This window comes from Lipotes vexillifer, unplaced genomic scaffold, assembly GCF_000442215.2.
Source record: "Lipotes vexillifer unplaced genomic scaffold, Lipotes_vexillifer_v1.1 scaffold536, whole genome shotgun sequence".
Lineage (NCBI taxonomy): Eukaryota > Metazoa > Chordata > Mammalia > Artiodactyla > Lipotidae > Lipotes > Lipotes vexillifer.
In genome coordinates, this window is record NW_006775074.1 from 2,450,015 (window position 1) to 2,470,750 (window position 20,736).

Genomic DNA, 20,736 nt, shown 5'->3' on the forward strand with positions numbered 1-20,736 from the left:
GCACAGGGAGATCAGCTCGGTGCTTTGCGACCACCTAGAGGGGTGGGATAAGAAGGGTGGGAGGGAGACGCAAGAGGGAGGGGATATGGGGATATATGTATACATATAACTGACTCATTTTGTATTACAGCAGAAACTAACACACCAGTGTAAAGCAATTATAGTCCAATAAAGATGTTAAAAAATAAAGAATATATGTTAAAATGTAGTATATTTCTTAGCAAAATAGGGGTTACCCTGTGGGAGTTGTGTGTTGATAAAGATGACCTGGAAAACATCACTCTCAGAAGCCTTCTTACACCAATGAGCTTGCTCTCCACCAACTCAATCCCCCCAGTCTTTCCTGGACCACACACACACAAACATTACCCAATGCTCTCTCTTGTTTTAGGCTACTCAATAAAAAATGGGTATCGATTACCCCTCCAGGACCCAGGAACCTGGATGTCAAGTATGAAAACATGATAGTTGAGGGTGCGGAGGTGGTCTAGGACTCTGACCAACACCGTTACTGTCTAACATTAATAGCATTTGAGAAGGTGCCTGTAAGCACATGAGGTGTCGGTCTCAGGGGTGAAGCTCCAAAAGAATGAGGTCATATTTATTTATTCCATCTAATGCCTGATACACTACCAATGAGTACTTACAATGCTTCCTAATGAGAAAGTATGCCTTGTACCTTGGAATAAGATGTGGGAATAAGCTTGCCTTTATAAAGGACTTAATTATTACTCTGTTATTTGGGTTACAAAGGTCTTGTTCTTTTCTTTCTTAGTTCACAAACCAACAAAAGAGAGACCAAATTCAACAACCATGGAAATCCTGGGCCAGGAAGTACCACCATGATGTTCGGGAAGAAAAGCAATTTTTGTTGTGGACAGAATGCATTTCTCTACCATTATAACCACAGCCTGTTAAAAGCCTGTCAGGAAATAAATAAAACACTTTTTGTTCCCTTTCCCACATCCCTGTACTCAATTCAACAGATTCCAGCCTTCTCAGAAATGCAATCGAAGGTGAAGCCAAAGAGGACACACAGCTGGGGAGGGGAAGTGCCCCAGAGGAGGCTCGACAGGGACACGGGCCCCTCAATACTTGCTTCACCAGACACTCTGCCTCCACCACCCTCTTCTGAACTCACATGCTGTTAAAATCAGATTCAACCAAGAGGTTCACATCTCTGACAAGTCCCATCCTTCCTGCCAAAAAGAAGCATTCATCTTACCAAGGAAAAGAGGAGTGAAATCAAAGAACTCACATGGTTTATGCAGAGTACACGCAGGCATCAAGATGATCCTTATTCCTGGCTCCAAAAGAATACTATATGTATGAATGAGTACTTTAAGATGTATGCCTCTTCTACCATTATATCTTATGTTAAGCGAACCCTACTGCATATATCTATTTTTTCCTGCAAGCAATCCACCTCACACTCATTCAGAAGCACTACCAAAATAGAAAGCGTTCTGAAGCATACTGTGGATTCTGGCAGCAAACATCAAGGGTGGGGAAGGGGGCTGGGTTTTACTGTAAAGCAATCTGGGGTATCGTTGCAAAATGCATAGGCAATCTTTCCACTAAGGGCCTCTGCCTTATGAGTAATCCATAAAGACCAACAGACCCTAAGGGCCATCCATAAGTTCAGGAACTAAGTTATCTTTCTCACCACCATATCCCCATGCCCAGCACAGTGCCTGACCCACGAGGCATTGAAAGTATGTGTTCAATACAAATGTGGCCCACTGACTAAGTGAAGAATGACAAAGGTACAGGGGAATTAGTACACAGAAGTGGCAAACAGTCTGGGTTTCATGGTTCTGAACACCTAGGGTGCAAGGAAGACTATTCAATCATTCTCTTATGCAGATGTGCAAGAAATTACTGGGATCCAAAACTCCCTTCAGTGCACACCCACCCCCAGCTCCCTGAATCCTGCCTCTGATTCTTTCTGGTTCTAATGCTCAGCCCTCACTGTGACACACGCCACTGCTTACCAATGGGTGAAAAGAAGACTGGGGAGAAGGGGCCCCTGCTCCTCCTATTTTTGTTCAGGCTGTGGATACAGTGCAGAGTAACGATCTGTGTCTCTGAAATCACAACCTGGAAGTGGGAACATACGTAACTGAGATAATGCTTTAAAATAAAACTTATCATACCTGGTTATTACTTTTTGCTTCAATATTCTTTCCTGACCTAGCTCAGGAATCAAATCCTATATTATAATGGTATGTGTTCCAACAAGACATTAGTAAATACATTTGAAATATAATCTGCTCATAATCTTAGGATTCCTTTCATGTGAAGTCTTGAGACAGGGTGCTACACCTTGCAACAGGGTCAGTGTTGCCCACTCTTAACCTGTTGTTAGTTACCCTTCCAGAATGTGGAAGGAACAGAATACATCTGATTGTTAGCTGAGGTCAGCAGGTAACTTCTGATCAGTGAACTGACTACAAAAGAAACTCTCAGAGCTCAGTACAACCCAGCCCAGGGTCTTTCACCAGCAGGCGCTCCATAAACATTTGCTAAATGGCTAATTAAAACCAAATTAGACCACTTCACACCCATTAGGATGGCTACTATCAAAAAAACCCCAGAAAATAACAACTGTTGGCAAGGTTTTGGAGAAACTGGAATCCTTACATACTGTTAGTGGGAATGTACAATGGTGAGGCTGATATACAAACAGTATGGTGGTCCTCAAAAAATTGAAAATAGAATTAACATATGATTCAGAAGTCCCACTTCTGGGTATATACCTAAAATAATTGAAAGCAGGGTCTCGAAGAGTTACTTGCACACCTGTGTTCATGGCAGCATTATTCACAATAGCCAAAAGATGGGAGCAGCCCAGGTGTCCATCCACAGATGAATGGATAAACAAAATGTGGTGTATACATACAATGGAATATTATTCAGCCTTAAAAGTGAGAGAAACTCCGACACATGCTACAACACAGACGAATTTTGGGGACATTATGCGTGCGAAATAAGCCAGTCACAAAGAGACAAATAGCACGTAATTCCACTTATATAAGGTACCTAGAGTAGTCAAAGTCACAGAGACAGAATATATAGTGGTTGCCAAGAGCCTGTTGGAGAGAGGAATAATGTGTACTGTGTTTCACTTTTTCAAGATGAAAAGAGTTCTGGGATTGGCTGCCAGACAAATGTGAATGTACTTAACGCTACTGAACTGTACACTAAAAAATGTTAGGATGGTAACATTTATGTTATTGTATTTTGCCACAGTTAAAAAAATATAAATCCACAGAAACAAACAAAAAAGATATCCACAATACCTAAAGAGAGATAATTCTTTAATATCATCAAATACCCATCAGCAGTCAAATGTCCAATTATCCCATAAATGTAATGAATACTTTAAATATAGCTTGTTTTAATCAGTACCAAAAAAATGGTTCATATTCTTTAAAAAAAGAATTAGAAGATGTAGAAGATTCCTTATCTATTGTTGGGCCATATCATTGTCTACAAAAGAGTTAGTGTCTAGACAAGTTTATAAACGACACATGTTCCTTGATCACAAGACTAAGAAGGACTTGAAGGCAGGGGCCGTGTCTTATTTACTCTGTATCCCCAAAGCCTAAGGAGGAGCACTGAATAAATGGACAGATCGTGCATTCTTTCATTTTAACTACTGCTGAAACAAGACAGGTCCAAAGAAACAGAAAATGTTCATTTTCCTTTGTAACAATTCATACATCAGAAGCTGGATGCTTGCTCTTCTGCCTGCAGCTAAGATGATAAAATTGCACGCCTTTTTAGGAGTAAAAATATTTTACGTTCCTGTCATGAGCTTTGTAAAACAACTGGTATGCTTATAGTTTAGGAAAAATTGACTTGGTATTCCTACTAGTCTCTGCAAAAGACATTAAAAAAACGCTTTCTGAGAGGATAACATTATAGGTGGAATAAGGCAACTAAGAGTGACATAATTCTCTACATGCCACACTCCGACATGCCATCCGACGGCCTAAACCACGCCGGCATACCCCCACCCAAGACCTTACCTCGCAACTCCGAGGCCCCCCTCTGGGTTCTCCTCCAGCCATGCTGCCTTTCCTGGCTGCTGCAGGTCCTGAGCCCAGGCCCCACCCCCAAGGTCTTTTCCCACCAAGCAGGGTCCTGAGCCTAGGCCATGCCCCCACCCTAAACCACGTCCCCACCTAAGGTCCGCTCCCCCAGCCAAGGCCTTTTGTGGCCTTTTTTTTTTTTTTTTTTTAGGTTGTGGTTCTCTTTTACCTTGTTGTTGATTTTTTAATATTTTTATTTTTTCTAATAATTTTTTTCCAATTTTAGTTTATTCTTTATACTTTGTTATTGTTCTGCTCCTTTTGGCTGTTCCCTCCAACCCCTTTTTTTTCCCCCCTTTTTCTGTTGTGGTTCTGTTTTACCTTGTTGCAGTTGCTTCACTTACATATTTATGTTTCCTAACATATTTTTTATTTTTCTTATTTTATTTTATTTTTTATTCTTTGTTATTATACTGCTCCTTTTTTTTTTTTTCTTTGCTTCTGCCACATCGTGTGGCTTGTGGGATCTTCATTCGCAGACCAGGGGTTGAGCCTGAGTCTTGTGGTGGGAGAGCCGAGTACAAACCGCTGGACTAACAGAGAACCTCAGACACCTGGGAATACTGATCAGAGTGAGGTCTCCTGGAGGGCCTCATCTTGACACCAAGACCCAGCTCTGCCCAGCTGCCTGAAAACTCCAGTGCTGGATGCCTCAGGCCAAACAACCAGTAAGACAGGAATACAGCCCCACCCATCAAAAAAATGAGACAACAAAAAAATATGTTACAGACAAAGGAGCAAGGTAAAAACTTACAAGACCAAATAAATGAAGAGGAAGTAAGCAACCTACCTGAAAAAGAATTCAGAGTAATGATAGTAAAGATGATCCAAAATCTTGGAAATAGAATGGAGCCACAGATCAAGAAAATACAAGAAATGTTTAACAAAGACCTAGAAGAACTAAAGAAGAAACAAATAGTAGTGAACAACACAATAACTGAAATGAAAAATACACTAGAAGGAATCAATAGTAGAGTAACTGAGGCAGAAGAGGGAATAAGTGAATTAGAACATAGAATGGTGGAAATAACTGCCGAGGAGCAGAATAAAGAAAAAAGAATGAAAAGAATTGAGGACAGTCTCAGAGACCTCTGGGACAATATTAAATGCACCAACATTCGGCTGATAGCAGTCCCAGAAGAAGAAGAAAAAGAGAAAGTGTCTGAGAAAATATTTGAAGAGATGAGAGTCGAAAACTTCCATAACATGGGAAAGGAAATAAGGACCCAAGTCCAGGAAGTGCAAAGAGTCCCATACAGGATGAACACTAGGAGAAACACAAGAACACACATATTAATCAAACTAACAAAAATTAAATTCAATGAAAAAATATAAAAAGCAGCAAGGGAAAAGCAACAAATAACATACAAGGGAATCCCCATAAGGTTATTACCTGATTTTTCAGCACAAACTCTACAGGCCAAAAGGGAGTGGCAGGATATATCTAAAGTGATGAAAGGCAAAAGCCTACAACCAAGATTACTCTACCCAGCAAGGATCTCATTCACATTCTACAGAGAAATCAAAAGCTTCACAGACAAGCAAAAGCTAAGGGAATTCAGCACCACCAAACTGGCTTTACAACAAATGCTAAAGGGACTTCTCTAGGCGGGAAACACAAGAGAAGAAAAAGACCCACAAAAACAAACCCAAATCAGTTAAGAAAATTGTAATAGGAACATACGTATCAATAATCACCTTGAATGTAAATGGTTTAAATATTCCAACTAAAAGACACTGACTGACTGAATGGATACAAACACAAGACCCATACATATGCTATCCACAAGAGACCCATTTCAGACTTAGAGACACATAAGGCTGAAAGTGAGCGGATGGAAAAAGATATTCCATGCAAATGGAAATCACAAGAAAGCTGGAGTAGCAATACTCGTATCAGATAAAATGGACTTTAAAGTAGACTGTTACAAGAGATAAGGAAGGACACTACATAATGATCAAGGGAGAAATCCAAGAAGAAAAGATAACAATTATAAATATTTATGCACCCAACAAAGCAGTACCTCAATACATAAGGCAAATCCTAACAGCCATAAAAGAGGAAATCGACAGTAACACAATAATGGTGGGGGATTTTAACACCCCACTACACCAATGGACAGATCGACCACATGGAAAATAAAAAAGGAAACACAAGTTTTAAATGACACAATAGACCAGATAGATTTAATCAATATTTATAGGTCATTCCACCCAAAAGCAGAAGAATACACTTTCTTCTCAAGAATATTCTCACAGAATATTCTCCAGGATAGATCACATTTTGGATCACAGATCAAGCCTCAGAAAAGTTAAGAAATTTGAAATCATATCAAGCATCATTTCTAACCACAACGCTATGTGATTAGGAATCAATTACAGGAAAAAAACCGTAAAAAACACAAACATATGGAGGCTAAACAGTGTACTGCTAAATAACCAAGAGATCACTGAAGAAATCAGAGAAGAAATAAAAAACTACCTAGAAACAAATGACAACAGAAACATGAAGATCCAAAACCTATGGGATGCAGCAAAAGCAGTTCTAAGAGGGAAGTTTATAGTCATTCAATCTCACCAAAAGAAACAAGAAAACACTCAAATAAACAATCTAACCTTATACCTAAATCAACTAGAAAAAGAAGAACAAAGAAAACCCAAAGTTAGCAGAAGGAAAGAAATCATAAAGATCAAACCAGAAATAAACGAAAAAGAAATGAAGGAAACAATAGCAAAGATCAAAAAAACTGAAAGCTGGTTCTTTGAGAAGATAAACAAAATTGATAAACCATTAGCCAGACTCATCAAGAAAAGAAGGGAGGAGCCCCAAATAAGCAGAATTAGAAATGGAAAAGGAGAAGTAACACCTGTCACCACAGAAATACAAAGCATCATGAGAGATTACTATAAGCAATATATGCCAATAAAATGGACAACCTGGAAGAAATGGACAAATTCTTAGAAAAGCACAACCTTCCAAGACTAAACCAGGAAGAAATAGAAAATAGAAAGAGACTAATCACAAGTACTGAAACTGAAACTGATTAAAAATCTTCCAACAAACAAAAGTCCAGGACCAGATGGCTTCACAGGCGAATTCTATCAAGCATTTATAGAAGAGCTATTACCTGTCCTTCTCAAACTCTTCCAAAATATAGCAAGGGAGGAACAATCCAAAACTCATTCTACAAGGGCACCATCACTGTGATACCAAAACCAGACAAACATACTACAAAAAAAGAGAACTACAGGCCAATATCACTGATGAACATAGATGCAAAAATCCTCAACAAAGTACTAGCAAACAGAATCCAACAGCACATTTAAAAGGATCATACACCATGATCAAGTAGGGTTTATCCCAGGAATGCAAGGCTTCTTCAATATACGCAAATCAATCAATGTGATAAACCGTATTAACAAATTGAAGGATAAAAACCATATGATCATCACAATAGATGCAGAAAAAGCTTTTGAAAAATTCAACACCCATTTATGATAAAAACTCTCCAGAAAGTAGGCATAGAGGGAACCTACCTCAACATAATAAAGGCCATATATGACAAACCCACAGCCAACATCATTCTCAATGGTAAAAAACTGAAATTATTTCCACTAAGATCAGGGACAAGACAAGGTTGCCCACTCTCACCGCTATTATTCAACATAGTTTTGGAAGTCTTAGCCACAGTAATCAGAGAAGAAAAAGAAATAAAAGGAATACTAATTGGGAAAGAAGAAGTAGAACTGTCACTGTTTGCAGATGATATGATAGTATACACAGAGATTCCTAAAGATGCTACCAGAAAACTACTAGAACTAATCAATGAATTTGGTAAAGTAGCAGGACGAAAAACTAATGCACAGAAATCTCTGGCATCCCTATACGCTAATGATGAAAAATCTGAAAGAGAAATTAAGGAAACACTCCCATTTACCATTGCAACAAAAAGAATAAAAAACCTAGGAACAAACCTACCTAGGGAGACAAAAGACCTGTATGCAGAAAACTATAAGACACTGATGAAAGAAATTAAAGATGATACAAACAGATGAAGAGGTATACCGTGTTCTTGAATTGGAAGAATCAACATTGTGAAAATGATTATACTACCTACAGCAATCTACAGATTCAATGCAATCCTTATCAAACTACCAATGGCATTTTTCACAGAACTAGAACAAAAAATTTCACAATTTGTATGGAAACCCAAAAGACCCCGAAGAGCCAAAGCAATCTTGAGAAAGAAAAACGGAGCTAGAGGAATCAGGCTGTCTGACTTCAGACTATACTACAAAGCTACTGTAATCAAGACAGTATGGTACTGGCACAAAAACAGAAATATAGATCAATGGAACAGGATAGAGCCCAGAGATAAACCCACATACATATGGTCACCTTACCTTTGACAAAGGAGGCAAGAATATACAATGGAGAAAAGACAGTGTCTTCAATAATTGGTGCTGGGAAAACTGGACAGCTACATGTAAAAGAATGAAATTAGAACACTCCCTTAACACCATACACAAAAATAAACTCAAAATGGAATAAAGACCTAAATGTAAGGCCAGGCACTATAAAACTCCTAGAGGAAAACCTAGGCAGGACGTTCTATGATATAAATCACAGCAAGATCCTTTTTGACCCACCTCCTAGAGCAAAGGAGATAAAAACAAAAATAAACAAACGGGACCTAATGAAACTTAAAAGCTTTTGCACAGCAAAGGAAACCATAAACAAGATGAAAAGACCACTTCAGAATGGGAGAAAATATTTGCAAACGAAGCAACTGACTAAGGATTAATCTCCAAAATATTCAAGCAGCTCAAGGAGCCCAATATCTAAAAAACAAACAACCCAATCCAAAAATGGGCAGAAGACCTGAATAGACATTTTTTCAAAGATATACAGATTGCCAACAAACACACGAAAGGTTGCTCAACATCACTAATCATTAGAGGAAGGCAAATCAAAATTACAATGAGGTATCACCTCACACCGGTCCGAATGGCCATCATCAAAAAATCTACAAACAATAAATGCTGGAAAGGGTGTGGAGAAAAGGGAACCCTCTTGCACTGTTGGTGGGAATGTAAATTGATACAGCCACTAAGGAGAACAGTATGAAGGTTCCTTAAGAAACTAAAAATAGAACTACCATATGATCCAGCAATCCCACTACTGGGCATGTACCCTGAGAAAACCATAATTCAAAAAGAGTCGTGTACCACAATGTTCACTGCAACTCTATTTACAATAGCCAGGGCATGGAAGCAACTTAAGTGTCTATCAACAGATGAATGGATAAAGAAGATGTGGCACATATTTACAATCGACTATTACTCAGCCACACAAAGAAATGAAACAGAACTATTTGTAGTGAGATGGATGGACCTAGAGTCTGTCATACAGAGTGAAGTATGTCAGAAAGAGAAGAACATATGTCGTATGCTAACACATGGATATGGAATCTAAAAAAAAAAAAAAGTTTCTGAAGAACCTAGGGGCAGGACAGGAATAAAGACACAGACATAGATGATGGACTTGAGGACACAGGGTTGGGGGAAGGGTAAGCTGGGATGAAGTGAGAGAGTAGCATTGACGTATATACACTACCAAATGTAAAACAGATAGCTAGAGGGAAGCAGCTGCATAGCACAGGGAGATCAGCTTGGTGCTCTGTGACCACCTAGAGAGGTGGGACAGGGAAGGTGGGAGGGAGACTCTAGAGGGAGGGGATATGGGGATATAAGTATACGTATAGCTGATTCACTGTGTTATACAGCAGAAACTAATACAACATTGTAAAGCAATTATACTCCAATAACGATGTTAAAAAAAAAAAAAAGACACATGTACCCCAATGTTCACTGCAGCACTATTTACAATAGCCAGGACATGGAAACAACCTAAATGTCCATCGACAGATGAATGGATAAAGAAGATGTGGTACATATATATTAAGGAATATTACTCAGCCATAAAAAGAAATGCAACTGAGTCATTTGTAGAGATGTGGATTGACCTAGAGACTGTCATACAGAGTGAAGTAAGTCAGAAGGAGAAAAACAAATACCGTATATTAATGCATATATGTGGGATCTAGAAAAATGGTACAGATGAAGCTATTTGCAGGGCAGGAATAGAAACGCAAAGGTAGAGAATGGACATGTGGATACAGTGGGGGGAAGGGAAGGGTGGGATGAACTGGGAGATTAGGTTTGATATAAATAAATTACCATGTGTAAAGTATATAGCTAGTGGGAACCTACTGTTTAGCACAGAGAGCTCAGTTCGGTGCTCAGTGATGACCTAGATGGGTGAGATGGGGGCGGGGCGGGGAGGTCCAAGAGGGAGGAGATATATGTATCCGTATAGCTGATTCACTTCATTGTACAGCAGAAACGGACACAACATTGTAAAGCAATTATACTCCAGTGAAAAAAATTAAAATTAATAAAAATTAAAATTAAAACAAAAGAATGACATAAATAACACACTGAATCCTAGCTGCTATGCTTCTATTGCTCTGATCTGATTGTTTACATCAAATGAATGCATTCTTGGGACTCATAGAAATACATGAATACATTCCACAGTGTTCCAGAATCCTTCCAAAATCCTCTCCCAGAATATTCCTCTTTTACAGGGCTCCTTACATATAAGGCCTGTACTATGGACACACCCAATGCAGAAGCCCATTTGTGGGAAGCACAGGGGCCCATTAGGAACCATAAGCTATTCTGGCACTTACTTCAGAAATGAGGGATATTAAACTTCAGCCTTAGAGGATATGAGGTCACCAAAAACACATTTCAAAGCCAGAGGCAGTCCTAAGTACTTTAAAGTGGGTTTTATTGTTTTGCTCCTAGGCCAGGTAAATTTACATTTGGCTTGGTTATAGAATTCTTTCAAAGGGTCCTGATTTGAAAACGTCCAGGCCATTAGCTTCCTCTCTTTTGTATTTGATTTAAACACCCACAGAGGTCAGCCTCCTTGGGCTGATGGTTGAATTTTAAGTCCAGCAGTAGAAATAGGTTGAGCTGGCTGCTTTCCAATTTCTACCCCTTTCTCCCTTGTAATCAACTCAGCCTCTGTGTCAAAATCCTAGCTCCTCTAACCATATAAAAGCATAGAGGGATTGTTATTAAAAGATGAAGGAAAAGAAAGGATGTAGGAAAAAGGCAACAAATATCTCCTTTGTTTTATACCTCTACATCAGCATGCTATGCCCAGCACACAGTGAATGCTGATAAGCTATTACAGTGAAGGCTCAATAAGCAAATGCTTTGGAAGCATTTGTACCTGATCAAATGAGATGAGTACTGTAAAACAGAGGACTATTCTATGGATAAATAAATGTTAGTTTTTGAGCACTCTTTCTTCAGTCTTTTTATATAAAGTCAGCTATTTTTAAGGTAAAACAGAAGGAGTGATAACTAGCTTAAAATCTGAGTTTGGTCTTATGATGAGAAATTGTACTTTGTGAGCCTGACGACCTTCTGTCACACAGCTTCTCAGATGCGTATCCATCCACGATTTGGCTTCTACCTACTCATGTGGTTTTTCTCCCTTACCCTCCACACCCCCTCCAAACACACTAGTGTGCTCTCTTTCTGAAATTTTCCATCTTGTAGCTCAGCTCTTCCTCCTGACAGGCAAAGCATTCCTACCATGCGTGCCCACCTAAATTTTAAAGGCCAAGTTCAAATCTTCCTTCTCCCAAGAAGCCTCTGCCACACTTTCTCATTCTGATTTACTCTGTCGCTCCCACCCCCAACCTCCTACAGTATGTTGCTGAAACCTTGATTACATCACTTATGAGTAAGTTCCCTGAACTAAAAAAAAAAATCTCTGTGTTGGCCTCCATGTACCAAGCGCTTGAATCACACACACACAGCACTTGAATCATAGCAGCTGCTTAAAGAATATTTATAGAAATGATACCAAAAGAAAACAATGAGAAAAAAGGTGAGATTCCACAGGGAGAGAAATTTCTTCCAACTTAGAATTCTACTGAAATTTTATTTGGGGTAAATGTGAGCACCTAGGCACCTATTTGTATTGGTCTGATGTAGCAGGCTGGTATTCCATGGGCTTGCTGATGGTACAAGATTGATTTCCTGTATTTAAGCATCCTTTTATGACAAACGGTGCTTGATATGGAAGGAGACAGCAGCCTCACAATATGAACAGCCTCAATTAGGCCTCAGTTAGACGTGTCACATCTTTGTTATTGAGATCGGAGGGGAAAAAATGTCCTTTATGTGGCCACAGAGAGAGAGACCATCAGAAGTCATTCTAAAAGATAAGCTTGCTCAAGTAAAGCAAATATGACTGATATATCCACTTTGCTGAACAAGTGAGCAAGTTTAAGTTTAAATAAGCAGCACAACTTAATTAGGAGGAGAAAATTGTGCCTAGGTGGCATTAGGGGAGAGAGGGTCAGGATTTGGGATCTATACATTGAAACTTGCTATACTTCATCGTACCTGAATTAACTCATTCAGTGAAAATATACTGAGTACCCCTAAGTGCTAGTTATATGCTCTTTGACAAAACTTTTCACTAGGAAAGGGGAAGTGCTGCAGAAAATAAATCTGTGGTGGAAACTGCCACTTGCCCACCACTATCTGTTCTCTTTCTTCACAGTAATGGAAAATCGTGGCCACTCAGCTGGAAACCACATTCATTCCTTACCCCTCTTTATGGCTGGGTATGGCTAGTTCTGGCCAATGGAATGCAGCTCCTAGGTCATCTCCAATGTAGAGGTCAAGCCATATGCCCTGGACTTCCTTCCTTTCCTTTTCTCGTGAGCTAAAACATGGATGTGCCTAGGACTCAGCTTCAACCATAGAGGTCAAGATAATACCCAAGGAAATGGTGAGGTCAAAAGATGGAAAATTTCTAGTCCTTGATTGATCACATGGAACAGAGCCACTCCATCTATGTGGACTGTCACCTCATACCTGTCACATTAAAGAGAAATAAACTGTCTTCATTATGCCACTGTACTTTGGAAGTTTCTTCATTATGGCAGCTTAATTTTTATCCTAACTAATAAAATTCCTCATTATTCCCTAATATAAATTGCCCCAGAACTATTGGAAGGTGGCTGCATTTAGCCTTTTCTAGAGTCAGAATGGGGACCAGGCTATGATGATCATATTTTGTGGGAAATGTGTCACATACTATTTGCTCTTCTGTGGATCTTTGTCTACTTTTGCTCCATCCAAACTGATCTGGCTGACGTCTAAAAAAAAGACTGGCTGATTTCTTTCTCACCTGCTCTGATGGATACCAGTTGAGTTGCTGAATGGTCTGGAAGAAGCTTCTTAACTCTTTTCATCTGCGACAGCATAAATACCCATTTTCCTCTGTGGACTATTCTGTTAATTAACGTCAGTAGAGCAGACAGTGTTCCAAAGCAGGACTATTACTAAGCCTCCTTTACTGCAACTGCATAAGCAACATTGCAGCTAATCACTCAGGAAGTAAAATCAGTAGGAAGTTGTCAAGAGGGTCAGCCTGTAATTAATCAATGAGTTCCCTGCCAATAAAGATAGTGCATTCTGGTACATGTGTAACTGAATTTAATGACTGTACCATACTGGCAAGTTACTGGAAAAGGAAAACATTCCATCTTTGCCCTGGAACAGCACCTTATCGCAAAAAACAAATGAAAAATCTGTGCATCATGCCAAATAACATCAAAAGGAAGAATAACAGAGGCCATAGCTAGAAACACTGTTACTCTACAATGGACTCAAGGTGAATGACAGAAAAGGGACATCACTGAGGAAAACATGCATGCTCTCCAAGTCTCGAGCACAAATCTGTTGGAAAAGATCCTTAGACCTTGTACGGTCATCCTTTTGATAGTAAAGCAAAGTAGGAGACCTAAAGTCTTGGATTTTTTTTTTTTTTTTCTCGTCCTCTCCCGTTGCGGAGCTCAGGCTCTGGACGCGCAGGCTCAGCGGCCATGGCTCACGGGCCCAGCCACTCCGCGGCATGTGGGATCTTCCCGGACCGGGGCACGAACCCGCGTCCCCTGCATCGGCAGGCGGACTCCCAACCACTGCACCACCAGGGAAGCCCTTGGATGTTTTCAGAGGTGTGGTGAGGGATTTTACAGCAGACTTTGAATAAATGGAGAGTTGTTAGTTCGTGTTGCTGGCCAACCTTGCTCCAAGTCCACTGCTGAAGAAAAATGAACAAATTTGTTCCTTGCTGAGATTCAGCATTAGGCAAAGCTTGCAATCTCGTCTTCTCCAAGCCTCCCTAGGAATGAGAAGTTCTGTGTTCTAGTACCATGATGTGGTCTGAGTCAACAGACTCACCATTCTACGAACACGATGCAACATTCAAGATCAGTATTTCATTTTGCTAAGTTAAATATGCTATACTTTAGCATTTTTAATTATTAAAAAAAAGCTTAAGTAGTTAAAGTGAGAGGGGGACATTTTAGTTTGTGTGACTGCAAGTATTTTGGCAACACTTATCAAAAGTCTCAAGGGGAAATAAAAACAGATCCATTTAGAAAGATGTTGACCAAAGCACCTTTTTAAAAAAATTTTTTTAGTTTATATTGGAGTATAGCCAATTAACAATGTTGTGACAGTTTCAGGTGTACAGCAAAGGGACTCAGCCATACATATGCATGTATCCATTCTCCCCCAAATTCCCCTCTCATCCAGGCTGCCACATAACATTGAGCAGAGCTCCCTATGCTATGTAGTAGGTACTTGTTGGTTATCCATTTTAAATATAGCAGTGTGTACATGTCAGTCCCAAACTCCTTATCCCTTCCCCCCCATCCTTCGCCCACCCCATACCCATAAGTTCGTTCTCTAAGTCTGAGTCTGTTTCTGTTTTGCAAATTGGTTCATTTGTATCATTTTCTTTTTAGAGTCTTCATATAAGGGATATCATACATACTGAGTGAAGTAAGTCAGACAGACAAAGCACCTTTTTAATAATAGTAAAAAATTTAAAACATCCCCACCCTGGATATTGGAGACAAAAGAAAAGGGGGTACATGGGATCTGCTGAAATGAAATAACACTAATAACGAAGTTATTAAATATTAAATAATGAAGTATAATTAAATATTCCACTTTCTACAGATCAAGGTCCTTTCCTTGAGGATCATAAATATAATTTAATGAATTCTTTTGAATTTAAGAGGATTATAAAAGTGGGCCCATTTTAGCATCAAGTTAAAAATCCTTAGAAAGTATCACGTTGATATTTTCCCACGTCTAGAAGAAAGTGAAGTAAAGAGAAGAACATCAGCTGTAAAGATTCTCATCACTACCACTGCAGGTAAATGTATACGAACGAGAAATCAGTTGTGTAGCTCTGTACATTTCATTTCTGCCATGACTCTCACATTTGAAATTATTCAAAGACAAGGAAACCCTCTTTCCCTTAATTACCTGGAACCAATGTACTAAAAAATTCTCCAGTTAGTATCATTCAGAAACATGATTTTCACAAAAGCAATTTAGGAAAAGAGGTTGCTGAAATGTAGCCCATTTCCTAAAAGCATGGTATTTCAGTGAATCAGAGTACGTTCTCAAAAGAAAGCATATAAAAATATTGCCATTAAAAAAAATATATATATATTGTCATTATTCAGACTCATTATTTGCAATTAACAGAAACTCTTTTTAATCCACAATTAGTGGAGTTTAATAATCCCTGATTCTGGGGACTTGCTTAAGTTCCAAAATTTTAAATTTACCGACAAAAAAAACTAGAAAGTAACAAGACAACTGTTACTGCCCAATATTATTTCTTTCTTTTAATATTATTCTTAATATTTAATATTATTATTTAATATCATTATTATTAATAATAATATTTAATACTATTATTTATTTCTTCTAATTTTTATTTCAAAATAATTTCAAATTTACAGAAAAGCTGCAAGTAGAGTATAAAGAGCTCTCATACATCCTTCACTCTGAGACCCCACACAGATTTGACTAGTGGTCCTAATAATTTCCTTTACAGTCAAAGGATCCAATCCAGGATCACATGTGGCACTTAATGGTCATGAGTCTTTAGTCTTTTTCAATCAGGAAGACATTCTTCAGTCCCTCTTGACCTTCATAACCTTATCATTTTTGATGGTGCAGGCTGGGCTCAGGTGTGCTTATTGATACTGAAGTGTCCCTACTGAACAGAGCTAAGAACTATCTGTATATAAATACACACACACGTGCCCTTACATCTATATATATCTCTACAGATACCTATATATCTTGAAAACACACCACTGCCTCTAATTCCAATCCAACATCACAGAGTCAGTCTAGCCTTCCTCTTCTCCTATTTGCAACATCATTCTCCTCTGACAGTAAGAAAACTGGCTTCCATTATCCACTTACTTATTTGCTCAATACCCAATATGTCACTAGTCTCATCTACTGACATGACCCAGCCATTGATCTTCTCAGCACTTTCCTCTTTCCAGCTTTGACCTCAGTCGGCCCAACTCCAACCAGCCATCCCCCTTCACTTGGGCTTTTTTTCCTTTCTTCTGAAATAGAAAGGAGGGGGAAAGAAGAAGGAAGGAAGGGAGGGAGGGAAAAAGAAAAAAAAATGTTTGGTAGCAATAGGTATGGTACATTTCAGGGACCAAAAATAAAAAAAAAAGAGTAAGATCATGGGCTCTGGAATCAAACTTGGGTTGGAATCTTGAATCTGCTACCGAGTAGCTGTGAAAATTTGGGGAATTTACTTTACCAATTTGTGCCTGGCTTCCCCATCTTTAAGACAGAAATCATGTGCCTATCTTATAGGACTAATGTGTTCACATATGTAAAGCATTTAGAAAAGCATTTGGAACTTTGTAAGAATAATTGAATGCTAGCTATTTTATTACCTATCTATAGAAGTGCATAATTTCTCTCCTCAAGGTAATACTATAAGAGACGTAACTGTGAGACAGTCATTTTAATGCGTTCAGCCAAGCTTTCTACCTTAAGATGTCCTGGCAAGTATACTGATGATGGAAACTATAGAAAAACAGTGCAAAATTAAATTTATAGTCACCAGAATTAGAAACAATGAAAATGAAACTCATTATAATATCCAGCCCTAACTCCTTCCTATTCTTCAATCCCTCAGGTCTATAGAATGTCCACATCATAAGAACAGAGACTGGGTTATCTTGATTATCAAAGACTTGTAAATATTAATTACTGTCCCAATAACTTCATTGTCAATGACTGCTGTTATCATTTCCATAATTTTTCTTCCCACAGGATGTTAAATTAGGTGTTTTCTCAGCAGTTAGCATTTCTAAAATGAAGGTCTCTACATGAATACAAAAGGGTATCATTTTAAATTATAAATCTCTAGCTCAAATAATCTAAGTAAATTTCACAGGCTATTCAAAACACAGCTCAGGGCAAAATACTGCCCTCCAGCTGAGATAATGACTTAATTTTCCAATCAGGTTTTTTTTTTTGGCTTTTTTCCAATCTACTGAAAATGTTCCTCTGCATGTTTAGAAAATGAAGTGGAAATATTCTAATTTATAAATAGTTACCACACACATCTCTGTGAGGATCACAAACTATCAAAGAATTAAAGTATATGCATTCCCATTCTTTTGTCTTTTGTAACACTTTTCTTTTTACTATCATGCTCACCGTATCAGTAGCCTGCCTAAGACTGGTTTCCACCTCTATTTCATATTCCTGGGCATAACGATATCACAAGTCTCATGGCACTAACATGGCCACAAAGTGAAACATTCAACTCAGCCTATGCTCTCACCTTTTGGCTCCGCAAATGGGTTCAGGAACTTTTACTGAATGTTTGTGTCCCCCCAGATCCATATGTTGAAACCTAATCCTCAGTGTGATGGTGTTTAGAGGTGGGCCCTTTGGTAGGTGATTAGGTCATGAAGGCAGAGATGTCATGAATGGGATTAGTGACCTAATCAGAAGAGCCAGGAGAGGGATCCCTTGCCCTTCCCACCATGTGAGATTACAGTGAGAAGACAACTGTCTATAAGGAAGCGGGCCCTCACAAGACACTGAATCTGCGGGCACCATGATCCTGGACTTTCCATATTTATTTTCTCCAAACTTTGAGAAATAAATATCTGTTGCTTATAAGTCACGCAGTCTATACTATTTTGTTATAGCAGCCAGAACAGACTAAGACAGGCACATATGAGCAACAAGGCAAAAAAGCTCCCCCAAATGTATTGCTTAGCCTTCAGGAACAGGCTTAGCTAAATGTCAAGTAGCAGAAAAGGCTTTCTGCACCATAAAAACCACTTCAATAAACTCCGTGAATCACAGTTAAATCAATTTTTTTAATGACTGAAAATACAAAGATTGGGTCTTTGCAGAATCCAGGACCCACCACTTTGATCACCAACATCCTTGTGAAAGTGAAGTCTCTGTGCCCTGGGAGGGAGGTGAGGAAGCTGTGGGCAAGTGGCTGCTGAGCAAAGGGCACACCTAATCCCAACCATCCATAGTATATAACAAGCATGACAATAAGAGCCATTGTTTACAGAGAGTCAAAACTAGCCAAGCCCTATAATGTCCTTTAACAGTCTCAGAAATACAGAGAGGCAGCTATATTTTATCACAATTTTTTAGACAAGTAAAGGGAGAATTAAAGTTTCTGAAACTTGCCTGAGGTCACCCAGATAGCAAGGGGCAGAGCTGGAAATTAAACCCTTTTCTATCTAAGGGTGATCCTTGCCTTGCCACAAGAATTTGCACTTTGCTTAGTACCCATAAGAATTTTGTCTAACCTCGATGACTCAATTAAAATGCTTCATCTACTTACTGTCTCTCTGGTTTTCAGTATGCTGTTTGAAATCATTTTCTGTAGGCAAGTAGAGTCAGACAACCTCAATTCTAAAATTCCTTTCAATTAAAAGTGAAAGAAGGAAGGAAGAATGGAAGGGAGGGAGGGAGGAAGGAAGACACTTCAGTTGCTGAGCTGCCTGGAAGCTGCATAAAATTAAAATTTTCGACAAAAATAAGCAGAACATCAACTTCAGATATAGCTGATAACAATGACAACGGAGTTGTGGCCTGTGGTCAAAGGGTACAGGAGGTCTTTTTGGAGTTCTAGAGACACGACTGGGAAAGTTGTGTAACTTTCCAGACCAAGGGTCATCAATAGAACTGTTGGCAAAAAGAGGGGCAGAGAAGGGAGAAAGACTCAGAATAGGAGGCAAGAAGGCCTAAAAGATGTACCATTTACACTTTGCAGTTTCGTTAAAGATCCTAAAGGTATACTATGTGTCAGATGAACTTTATCCTAGGGTGGTCACAACCTTTATCCTAGGTTAGTTGAGCTTTTTTTTTTTAAATTTATGTATTTATCTTTGGCTGCATTGGGTCTTCATTGCTGCGCGGGCTTTCTCTAGTTTCAGCGAGCGGGGGCTACTCTTCGTTTCAGTGCGTGGGCTTCTCATTGCACTGGCTTCTCCTGTTGCCGAGCACGGGCTCCAGACACGCGGGCTTCAGTAGTTGTGGCTCGCGGGCTCAGTAGTTGTGGCACACGGGCTTAGTTGCTCCGCGGCATGTGGGATCTTCCCGGACCAGGGCTCCAACCCGTGTCCCCTGCATTGGCAGGCAGATTCCCAGCCACTGCGTCACCAGGGAAGTCCCTGGTTGAGCTTTATTAGTACTTTAGTTTGAGAGGTTGCAGACTTCCATCCATTTTCCTCTAAGTCTGGTTTCCACAGACCAGCCCACAGCAAAGCTTTCCAGCAAATCCCTGCCTTTACCCAACGGAAAAGAGGGAAATACAAAGGAAGGGGAAGGCTATCTTGCAAAGCTTCCTGCACTTTTCCCCTGTTTTTCTTCATTAATAGAGAAAAGAGTTTCTCTATTCAAGGGGAATATTCCAAGGCACCCTCCCTAATGGGAAAGGTCTATGTAATGCTAATTAGATTCACTAAATGCAAAGATATTTTCTTTTAGACAAGGGAGCCTGAATTAAATTTGATTTAACATAATTGTAGGAGATGGGTGGTTTTAAAAAAAAATATTCTGCAAAGTGCTAATGTGATTTCACTGTAATAACAGTCTAATAAAGGAAACCAATATTTACAGGGGAGTATATTAAGTGTAACAAAATTGCTAAAGAGTATTTAATAGGTGCCTTATCATGGTCAGTATATTTCATTTCCACTGCTTTCCACAGTACCTACTGTGGCTAAGTTTTGCACCTAGGTTTTGCTTCTATGCTCAGAAGAGGTCCATTCCCATGTTAAAATTAGAGAAATGCATTTTCCAACTATTGAACAGCCCTTTTATCTTCACAACAGAAGATCTGAAGATGAGCTGGAGTTTATATGATTCACTCCTTTAAGACAAAGTGAAATTAGGTTACCTTGAACTGGAGTTAATATGATTCACTCCTTTAAGACAAAGTGAATTAGGTTATCTTGAAAGGTGTCATGCCATTCTGTGTGCCATCACATTATTTCACACTTACTAAGCTAAGTATAGTGCTTAAAGAATGTTTCCAGCCAACAGATTTCATCTGAAATCTAGCTCTGGGCAAAAGCACTGAGCCTCAGTTTCCTCATTTATAAAATAACAGATGTAATAAATGCTTATCTCTTAGGGATGTTGTGTAAAAGCT

General features: G+C 39.1%; 1 protein-coding gene across 1 annotated transcript in view; it reads right to left on the reverse strand.

The window, feature by feature from the left end:
- Window positions 1-20,736, reverse strand: part of FAT3 (FAT atypical cadherin 3) — a 592,627-nt gene that overhangs the window by 328,217 nt on the left and 243,674 nt on the right. The window lies entirely within an intron of this gene.